Source organism: Myotis brandtii, unplaced genomic scaffold (genome assembly GCF_000412655.1).
Source record: "Myotis brandtii unplaced genomic scaffold, ASM41265v1 scaffold383, whole genome shotgun sequence".
In the NCBI taxonomy this organism is placed as follows: domain Eukaryota; kingdom Metazoa; phylum Chordata; class Mammalia; order Chiroptera; family Vespertilionidae; genus Myotis; species Myotis brandtii.
In genome coordinates this window covers 2,111,081-2,120,819 of record NW_005364711.1, presented here as the reverse complement: position 1 = coordinate 2,120,819, position 9,739 = coordinate 2,111,081, and the positions used below count along the sequence as shown (strand labels likewise).

The 9,739-nt window shown below is 43.0% G+C and overlaps 1 long non-coding RNA gene across 1 annotated transcript in view; it reads right to left on the bottom strand.

Annotated features, from left to right (window-relative positions):
- Positions 1 to 2,608: 2,608 nt before the first annotated feature.
- Positions 2,609 to 9,739, bottom strand: part of LOC106727181 — a 17,520-nt gene continuing 10,389 nt past the window's right edge. Inside the window, exons 2-3 of the long non-coding RNA XR_001363349.1 lie at positions 5,312 to 5,317; positions 2,609 to 2,712 (exon numbers count right to left, since the gene is read on the bottom strand). This is a non-coding gene — a long non-coding RNA (uncharacterized LOC106727181). The remainder of the gene's footprint in view (positions 2,713 to 5,311; positions 5,318 to 9,739) is intronic.

The window sequence follows — 9,739 nt, the reverse complement described above, 5'->3', positions numbered from 1 at the left end:
ACATGGCTGTGCGTGTGCACCTGTCCCCCCACTTAAGCTACGGCCTTGGCATCGTTACTTAACTGCTGTCAGGCCCGTCTGCAAGTGGTTATAACAGGAAGACCGAATTCCTAAGACCCTGGAGGATCGAGTTAAATGAGATGTCACATGCGGCACCTGTCTCCATGCAGGGCCTGCTCCGGGGAATCACCCACCACATTAGGGTTCTCCAGGGAATCAGCACCAATAGGAGATGTGTACAGGGTGGGGCAAAGGTGGGTTTACAGTTGTGAGTACGCGAAACCCAGAGGTTTATGCAATGGTGGCGCCTGAGAAGTCCCGCCGCCCGCAACCAGGACCCGGGAGGTGCAGTTTCAGTCTGAATCCAAAGGCCCGAGAACCAGGACACCCAAGTTCCAGCCCGAGCGCAGGAGAAAACCGATGTCCCAGCTCAAACACAGCGAAGAAGGATGCTGTCTTCCTCGGCCATTTGTTCCAGTCAGGGCTCGGTGGAGCGGATGGAGCCCACCCACATTGAGAGATCAATCTGTTTCACTCAATCTGCAGGTTCAAATGTTACCCTTATCCAGAAACACCCCACAGACAGGCCCAGGATTCATGTTTAAGCGAATATCTGGGTGCTCCCTGGCCCAGTCTAGTTGACCCATAAAATTAACCATCCCACTTACTCAGTGGAGCCCTGGTAGCAATACTGTTGCTATCGTTATTACTGTGCACTTGGCATTCTGTGTCTGTCTAGTCACTATCACATCCCCCTCAAAACCAGAAACAGTCATCCGTATAATGGTAATGAAATCAAAAGCCACAAACCATTTTTTCTTTCCCATAGAAAAAAATTTAACATCTTACAGATTTAGTTCATGGCAAGGGTTCTCACTACTTGGGACTGTTTCCCCTAAAACTCCTGGGAAAAGTGGGAATCTATGTTAGTAACTAAGAAATAGGGGAATGCCACAAATTGATCCCTAGAGCGCACTCACACACACGCACGCACACACACCCACACCATACATACACTCAGCCTAATTAATAGCTTCTTTCCAGCCCTCTAGGCCAGGGCTGTGAGTGTAGGTAACCAGGCAAAGAAAAGCTTAGACTATAAATTAAAAGAAGCCATATCCTAGGGCTGAGACATCTCATTAATCTCTCCAATATCACACTAAATATCAAGGAAAAAAAGTGTTTAAGTCTGAAGGCAAAAAGATATATATATTCATACTAAAAAAAAAATGTTCCAAGACATTTTCCTGGACCCAGACCTCTACCTCCTTTTCTGAGGTGCCTGGTTTTCCGCACACCAGCTCCATGGATGGGAGTGGAGCTGGAGAGAGCTGAGCTGGACATGCAGCCTGGCCACATACCAGCCACATGACCTTGAGCCAGATACTCATCTCTGAGCTCCGGGTACTCCCTCCGTTGGGCATAAAGCCAATTCCTCATAGCTCTTCAGAGGGTTAAGGAAGTGCCTGATTCTGTGCCTGGCACTTAATAAGACCTCCAAAAACGTTAGCTTCCTTTTCGCTCTCCATCTCCCACCTGGAGAAGGGAAAAAGTCATCTTTCCTTAAATGACTATCATTTTATATGACTGGAAGGTGGCATTTATTCTTTTATTGTAAGGAGATAGCTAGAACTAAAGCGACCATCAAGACCACTGGTTATCAAACTGTAATGAGCCTTCTTAGGAATTGTGGGGTGAGGAAGTGAGTTCAGGTTGGATTTCCACCTCTGCCCATACCTCCATTCAAATGGAGTTCATTTTACTTGCTTTTGAAACTCTAAAGGCTCACTAACCTATGAATAATGATAATATGGAAGAAGATTAACTGTTTACAATATTGAAGCCAAGATCCAAGTCATTTCAATCTATGAAGTTGTATTAACATGACCCTGAATTGCTAGTGTCCCTAGCTGTCTTCCATAAGCAAGTATAAATCCTATTTGAAGAAAGAGATCATCGTCATAAGCCTTTCCCCCTGGTTTTCATCATACAATGTCCAGCACACAATCAAAAGGAACAAGACACAATGCGAAGACAAGTCAAGAATCACAATAACCAAGACAAAACACAGAAACTAGAAAAGGGTCCAAGGAGTTCTCAATAATAGAATCATACATTAGTCATAGCCTTTAGTATAACAAGGCTTATAAGACAAAAGGCAAGATTCATAATTATGGCAAATAAATGGAAACTACAAAAATAATCACAGAGAAACTTTAGAACTAAAAAAAAAAAAAATGCAGTAACCAAAATTAAGAACTCCATGCTTGTGTTTAACAGCATCTAAACACAACTTAAAACAGGAAGATAGATGAAAATATCTAGAATCATGCAAGAAGGAACAAAAGGATAAAAATATAAATGAGACTCAAGGGCCTAAGAAATTCACTAAAAATGGCTAACATGTATAATTAGAGTCTTAGATTGAGAATATAGAAAGAATGGAAAAGAAGAAATATGTTAAAAGTAAAAGAATGAAAAAAGATATACCATGTAAAGAATAACTGAAAAATCTAGTGTAGCTAAATTAATAAATCAAAATTTAAAAATTAGAAAATATTTTCACCTTGGCCAGGTAGCTCAGTTGGTTGGAGCATCATCTTACACACCAGGAAGGTTGCAGGTTCGATTCCTGGTCAGGGCTTATGACTGAGTTGCCAGTTTGATGCCTGGTTGGGGCGCGTGTAGGAAGCAACTGATCAATGTTTCTCTCTCACATCAATGTTTCTCTCTCTATCTAAAATCAATGAGCATTGTCCTTGGGTGAGGATTGAAAAAAAAAGAAAATATTTTAAACTGAAAGATCAAGAAAACAGTATGTAAAAATACTTATGGGATCAATCTTACTGGAAATCTCTACTTTTAAATGTATGCATTGTAAAAGAAAAAAGACTAAGAGGCAATGAGATAAGCAATCATTTCAATAAATAAGAAATAGGAAAGCAAATTATAATGAAAGAAAATAGAATAAAGGAAAAAATAGTAGAAGCAGAAATTAAGGAAAGAGGAGAACAAAGTTAGAATTAACAAAGACTACAATTGATTCTTGGAAAGAGTAATAAAATCAATAACTGTCTACCAAGACTAAGCAAGAAAAAAGAGAAAAAGGAAAAAGTACCAATGTTAGGAAAGAAAAAAGGAAAATCATTACAGATCTTATAAATATTAAAAAGAGTAAGAAAATATACCAATTTTAGGTTATTAAAATAAAATACAAAAGCTTACATTAAAAACACAACTTTTAAAAACTAACACAGGAAAAGTAGAATAGTATCTGAATCATCCTATAGCATCAAAGAAATTGAATCCATAATGTAAACTTTCCTCAAAGAAAAATGAAGAGCAATTAGTTTCGCCAGTATAGTCTACCAAACATTTAAGGAAGTCATAGCCAATTCCACAAAAACTGCTTCAGAGACCAGCGTAACATGGAACACTCCCAAGCTCATTCTGAGGCCAGCAAAATCCTTATGCCAAAAACCTGACAAGGACATTACAAGAAGTGAAAAATCACAGGATGGTTTCAGCCATGAAGAGGCAAAAATTATACACAACATATTAGCAAACCATATCCACCAATGTTTAAAAGGATTAATACATTATGACCAAGGAAACTTTATTCCAAGAAACAAGATTGTTTTAATAGTCAAGAAAAAGAACAATTAACCCACCACATTGACAAAATAAAGGCTAATTATCATATTCTCATTTTGGAAGAAAAGGCATTTAACAGAAGTCATCTTTATTTTAGGTTTTGAAATCTCATAACAAACTTGAAATAGAAAGAAACTCTTTTAATCTTATAAAGGGTACCTATAAAAAATCCACAGCAAAAAAAATTATACTTAGGGTGAAACATCCTGCAATGCCCCATCACTCAAGATTTCATCACGGACCTCAGAACAGCATACAATTTAAACCTTATGAATGGCTTATTATTTATTTCTGGAATTTTTCGTTTAATATTTTTGGAACATGGTTGGCCGCAGGTAACTGAAACCATGGAAAGTAAAACCACGGATAAGAGGGAATTACTATACAAAAAAATAGTCCCCCCCTACAAAAGATTCTCTTTCTCTGTATTATTTTCTCTTCAAAACTACATCTTCATTTTCATGGATGACCAAAAAAAAAGCAAGATAGGATCCTTCAGCATTTCCATAAGAGAACCCAAATAAAAAGAGTTCATTCCTCAAATCAAAAGGGACAAAAGAAAGCACACAAAGTAACCATTCACATGAGCCACAGAGGCTGTGGCGCTCAGGAATTCACTGCTGGCTGGAGCCGCCTTAGGCAGGCAGAGTGTTCTGCACATCTGGTCCAGACCTCTGCTGAGCGGCTGCCTCCCTCGGGGAATGTTTTGCCATCAGCTCTGCGCCCCGAATGGCCAGCTTTCCCTCCAACGAGTTGTGCACAAGAGTGGGTTGCACACTCACTCATGGGGGATGATCTGCAAAAGGAAACCAGAGAGGCAGCATGTTCATGCCTGTGCAGAACCCTTGCCCAGAAGATGACTTATTACATTAGGGTGATCAGGCTTCAGAAGGAACCAAGAAAATTCTTTTATGCTGCTAGGAACATGCACAGCCAAGTATGTGCTCAACTGAGCTCCTCCCTTGGTTCTTGCCAAAGGGCTGATGTGCTGGCTGTACTGCTTTTTGCTTTTTTATTTTATTTTTTTAACTGCAGGGCTGTATGGATCCCATTTTTAGAATGCCAGACATATTATGACAAGTCTCAGATCTTGCAAGCCAAGCCAAACCTGGCCGGGCTCAGAGTTGGATGCTATGCCATCCGGGAGCTGGCCCCTCTCCCTCTCTGAATGGATTCAGGAAATGAGGGCCTACCATTGACAAAGCTCCCCCCCCCACTCCCCACCCCCGCCCAAGGTTATGAGGCTGTAATGAGAACACATCCAGATTCCCTCCACAGGAGGCTGCCAGGAGCCTGGAGGAGGAGGAAGGGGCATCTAGAGAAGGGGGTGGCTGTGAGGGAGATGTGCGCCCTCCTGTTGACGTGCCAGTCAGGGATATAGAGGGACTTAGAGAGGATGGGAGCCCCCAGAGGACATCAACCTTTCGTGACCATCTCTAGGACGGACAGACATCTTTGCTCTGACAGAAGAGCCCAGAGGACTAAATCATCACGGTGAACTCAGTAGTAAATGTGCCGGGGACGCTGTGCTGAGCTCTAATGCATTATCTCATGTAATCTTCTTGATGTCTCTCTGACAGGGGTCCTTATCCCTTCCATTTCACAGATGGGAAAACTGAGGCTTAGAGAGGTTATGCCACAGCAGTGAGAGTTTAACTCATAACTGGACACTTCCTTTCCAGTGAAAATAATTCATAGCCTAACAAGGTGCTTAGCATACCATCATTAGCATTCAGTAAGTAATTATTAATGAAGAAACGAATGAATGTTGATTAAGGCAGGTCAGCACTGGTTTCATGGAGACTGGGCGCTAATCAGCTGTGTGACTTTGGGGAAATGGTTTGACTTCTCTGGGTCACATTTTCCTCACGTACAAAGAGGACTTTTGACTAGAGGCTCTCTGTGTTTCATGACACGATGAATAAATCATATGGTGAGCCGGCATTTAAAATAAGCTGTCCGTCTGGTCTAAACCAGAGAAACGCACCCGAGTCTTTCTAGAGCTCCATGTGGCTTAGATGGAGAGGACACTGCCATTAGCAGAGGGGCCCTTATCACGGTTGCCACTCCATTCTCGGTGACCAGATCATCCCATTTGTCTCCGTCAAGAGCACTGCAACCACTCCCAATTTCAAAGGACCCCACGGAAGGCTCCTCTCCTTCCGGGCAATGGTCATGCAGAGTCCTTTCCCACAAAATGACTGCGTCAGGACAGGAAAGCTATTGGAATCTGCTCAGAGCAAATTGACCTTGAATGTTTTCAGACATACCTTTTCTCTCCTTAAAAAGTTTCCCATCCCTCTCCCCTCCCTGGAAGTTGGGACTGAAAGTTACAACCCTCCAATCACATGGTTGGCTCCACTGGCCACCAGCCCCCACCCTTAGGTGCCATCCAGCTGTCACCTCATTAACAGAACAAAAGACACTTTAGGGCTCTCGTCACTTAGGAAATTCCTAGGGTTTTAGGAGATATGAAGCAAGGATTGTGGATGAAGATCATATATACATTTATGAAAAATATATATTTGGTCATTTGAGTGACCAAATATATATGTTTTGGAAATCACAATATAGCAGTAGAAATCCTCCAAAATTGGAATCTATGTCACATCACTCACTTTAATTCTACAGATGTTTATTGAGCACCTACTGTGTGATGGACAGTGTTCTGAGCCCTGACTATATGGGAAGGAATAAGAGAGACAATCCCTGCCCTAGCAGGTTTGGTCCAGTGGATAGAGCATAGGCCTTCAGACCAAAGAATCCCAGGTTTGATTCTGGTCTTTGGTTGCAGGGTCCACCCTGGCAGGAGGCAACCAATCAATGTGTTTCTCTCACATCAATGTTTCTCTCTGTCTTTCCCTCTCTCTTCCACTCTCCCTAAAAAAAAAAACAATGGAAAAATATCCTCGGGTGAGGGTTAACAAAAGGAGAGACAGAGACAGAGACAGAGAGACAATCTTTGCTGTCAGAGAGCTCACAAGCTGTCAGAAAAGACATTCACTAAAGATGCGCTTACTTGTGTGAGGAGCGTTTTGAAGGACACAGTGGTGGAATAAGGGAACACAGGGTCTGTACTCTCAAAGACAGCTCACCTGAAAGTTCCACTGATGCCGACGATAAATGAACAAGGATGAAATGGTAGATGTTATATTCTCCTCCATCACTCAAATTACAGATTATTTCTTGCATTCCTACTACGTGCTGAGCACTAGGAGACAGAGAGAACAAAGAAACGATGAAGACTCTCTACCCCAAGACCTCAGAGTCCACTGGAGAAGAACAAAATAAATTGCAGAGATGCCAAGTTACATGATAAATCAGAGAGAAGAGGGGCCGGTGGATCTGCTCCCAAGGGAGGAACGCAGAGCACATCCGGGAGGAAGGAGATGCAGCCTTGGGGTCTGGATGGCAGAGTCCACACTGTTCCCCCGAGCTTTTACGCCACGAACGTGTGATGCCTGCAGTGCCGGCTGGTACTGTTAACAACTCGAGGCCTTAATGTGATACAGTGATGCCCTCGGAAAATAAATAGAGCTGGTAAAAAAACTTAACGTGTTCCAAAATAAATGCATCATCTGCTGACTCGTTCACACACGATGGAGTTTACTCAGAGCAAGGAAGACCGCAGCAGTGAAAAGCTCACGTGGGTGATAGCCGGGCGACGGTCTGTCGCCTCTCCAGCCTCCTGTCCTAAGCGACCGGAGACCTTCCAATTCCGAGGCCCTTTCCAGTTTTCGAAGTTCCTTCATGTTCACATTTCGTTGGTTCTGCCCAAAGTACAGGGCGGATCATTGTAGGGGAGTCCCAGGGCAGTGGATTTGGGAATGCCACGCCCTTTGATGTCCCGCCTTCTTCAGTACGGGAACTATATCATGCATGAGTGTGCTGCAAATGTTCATATACACCCCATTGAGCTAAAGCTCTGGATCTTAAACGATTTCCTTTTAAAGTCTTATTTTGACGAGGGATTTTCAACAAGGAGGGTACATCAAAATCCAAGAAGAAGTTTGAAATAAAAATCTCTGGAGATAGAACCCATGTTTTTGTTAGTTTCTTGTCAATTCCATGAGCGATTTTGGGGGGTTCAGTCCTGGTTAAATATAACTACTTTTAAATGAGCCAGCCTCTGGTATGAAATCAGTTCCCCAATTCATCAGACTTAAGAGGAGACAAGAGCGATCAGTATCATCTTCTGAATGTACCGAATTCCTGCTTTGGGGTGGTTCATTTCGAAAGGCATTCATTCCTAAATAAACTAAAGAGTATGACTTGGAGACCAAGTGGCACACAGCTCCATCCAGGATATGAACTGCAAGTAGGCAATGTTCTGTTAATAATGCTAACATCTGCTCTGAGTTTTCAACGGGAAAGCAAGCATTTCCCAACTAATTTTGTCGATTCATTCTCTGGAGTATTATACATGCTATGACAGGTTCTCTCTCTCCATGCCAATGGCATGGGTTGGCCCTTTACAATGACTAAGACCAATATATAGACATATGTAATAAACATCTTTCAAGGGAAAAAAGACTTTGAGATGCTTGTGGCGTGGAGCCTGGGCACACGCAGCTCACATCCCATCCAAGCCAGTGGCCAGTTGCCATGCTGTTTTAGGTCCGCATCTGCTGCTGGTTAGCAAAAATTCCATTCACAGCTGTCCAGATGAATCAAATGTCCAATTAGCATTTCTTGCCCAGTGGCAGGAGTCTGCCCAGAACAAAAATTTTAAAACAGAAAGCACAATAGAACAGAAAGTTTTATTCACATTCTTGCTGAAAACTGTGCTCTGAATTCTTGACTGTCTTAGGAGAAAAAAAAACTGCAGGAAGCTAACAAAGTCCTCCAACAATATATTTTCCTCCTAGATACACTCAAGTTCAGAGACTTTCAGTTCTATACGTATACCTTTCTGTTGAAAAGACCAATCTGGCCCTAGCCGGTTTGGCTCAGTGGATAGAACATCGGCCTGTGGACTGAAGGGTCCCAGGTTCAATTCTGATCAAGGGCACATGCCCGGGGTGCAAGCTCCAACCCCAATAGGGGGCGTGCAGGAGACAGCCGATCAATGATTCTCTCTCATCATTGATGTCTCTCTCTCTCTCCCTTCCTTTCTGAAATGAATAAAAATATTTTTTAAAAAAAGAAAGAAAAACCCCATTCTGTTCTTTCCTATTTCTCAGTCCCAAAGGACCATCAGCATCATAAGTTTGTCGTTCACTACACATGGAAGATGGCGTGACCTTCCACTAATAAAGCCATCCCTTGTTTTCAATGTAAACTTCTAAGGTGACAGACAGGAAAATGGGCTCAGCCTAATCTTCAGATTTCCCTCAGTGTTGGTAACGAGGATTGATCTTGCGCTTATATGTTCAAGTATGTGAAAGTACTCAGCAAACTACCTGGAGTTCTAACTCAAAGGCTCAGGGTAGAATAGCCCAAGAAGCTATTTCCTCCATCATTTGAAACCTTGTCAATGGTTTCCCATTTCACATAAAATAAAATTACCAAGGCCCAGCATGATTTAGCTTTTAGCTGTGTCTCTGCTCTCAACCTCTGCCTCTTTCCCCTTGTACCATATGCCCGAGACACACTGGCTCAATTTCAGTTCTCTTTCTCAGTAAGTCAACACCTCCTCCACCCCAGGGCCTTTGCACATGCTGCTTCTCCTGAATACTTTCCCACCCCTATCTTTTACCTTCTCTGAGAGTTTTTCCTCGATCATATCCATCTAGCCCAGTCTTCCTCCTCTTGTAAAGCCTTTCCAATTCCCTTCTTTGTTTCTCTATACCACTTATCACAGTTTGTCATTTATGTTTTACCCTAGAGGCCTGGTGCATGAAAATTCAGGCACTGGGGGTGGCCCTCAGCCCAGCCTGCACCCTCTCACAATCCGGGAGCCCTCAGGGGATGTCCAAATTCTATAATAACAGCTACCATTTGTAGAGTCTGGCCTCCCTCTGCAGGAGGCGACCGGGTGGCAATCATGGGACAGCACCACCACCATCACCCCACCGTGGCCTCTGCCCGGCCTCCCTCAGCGGGATCAGCTCAGCGCTGCCCCCATCGCCCCTCAGCCGCTGCT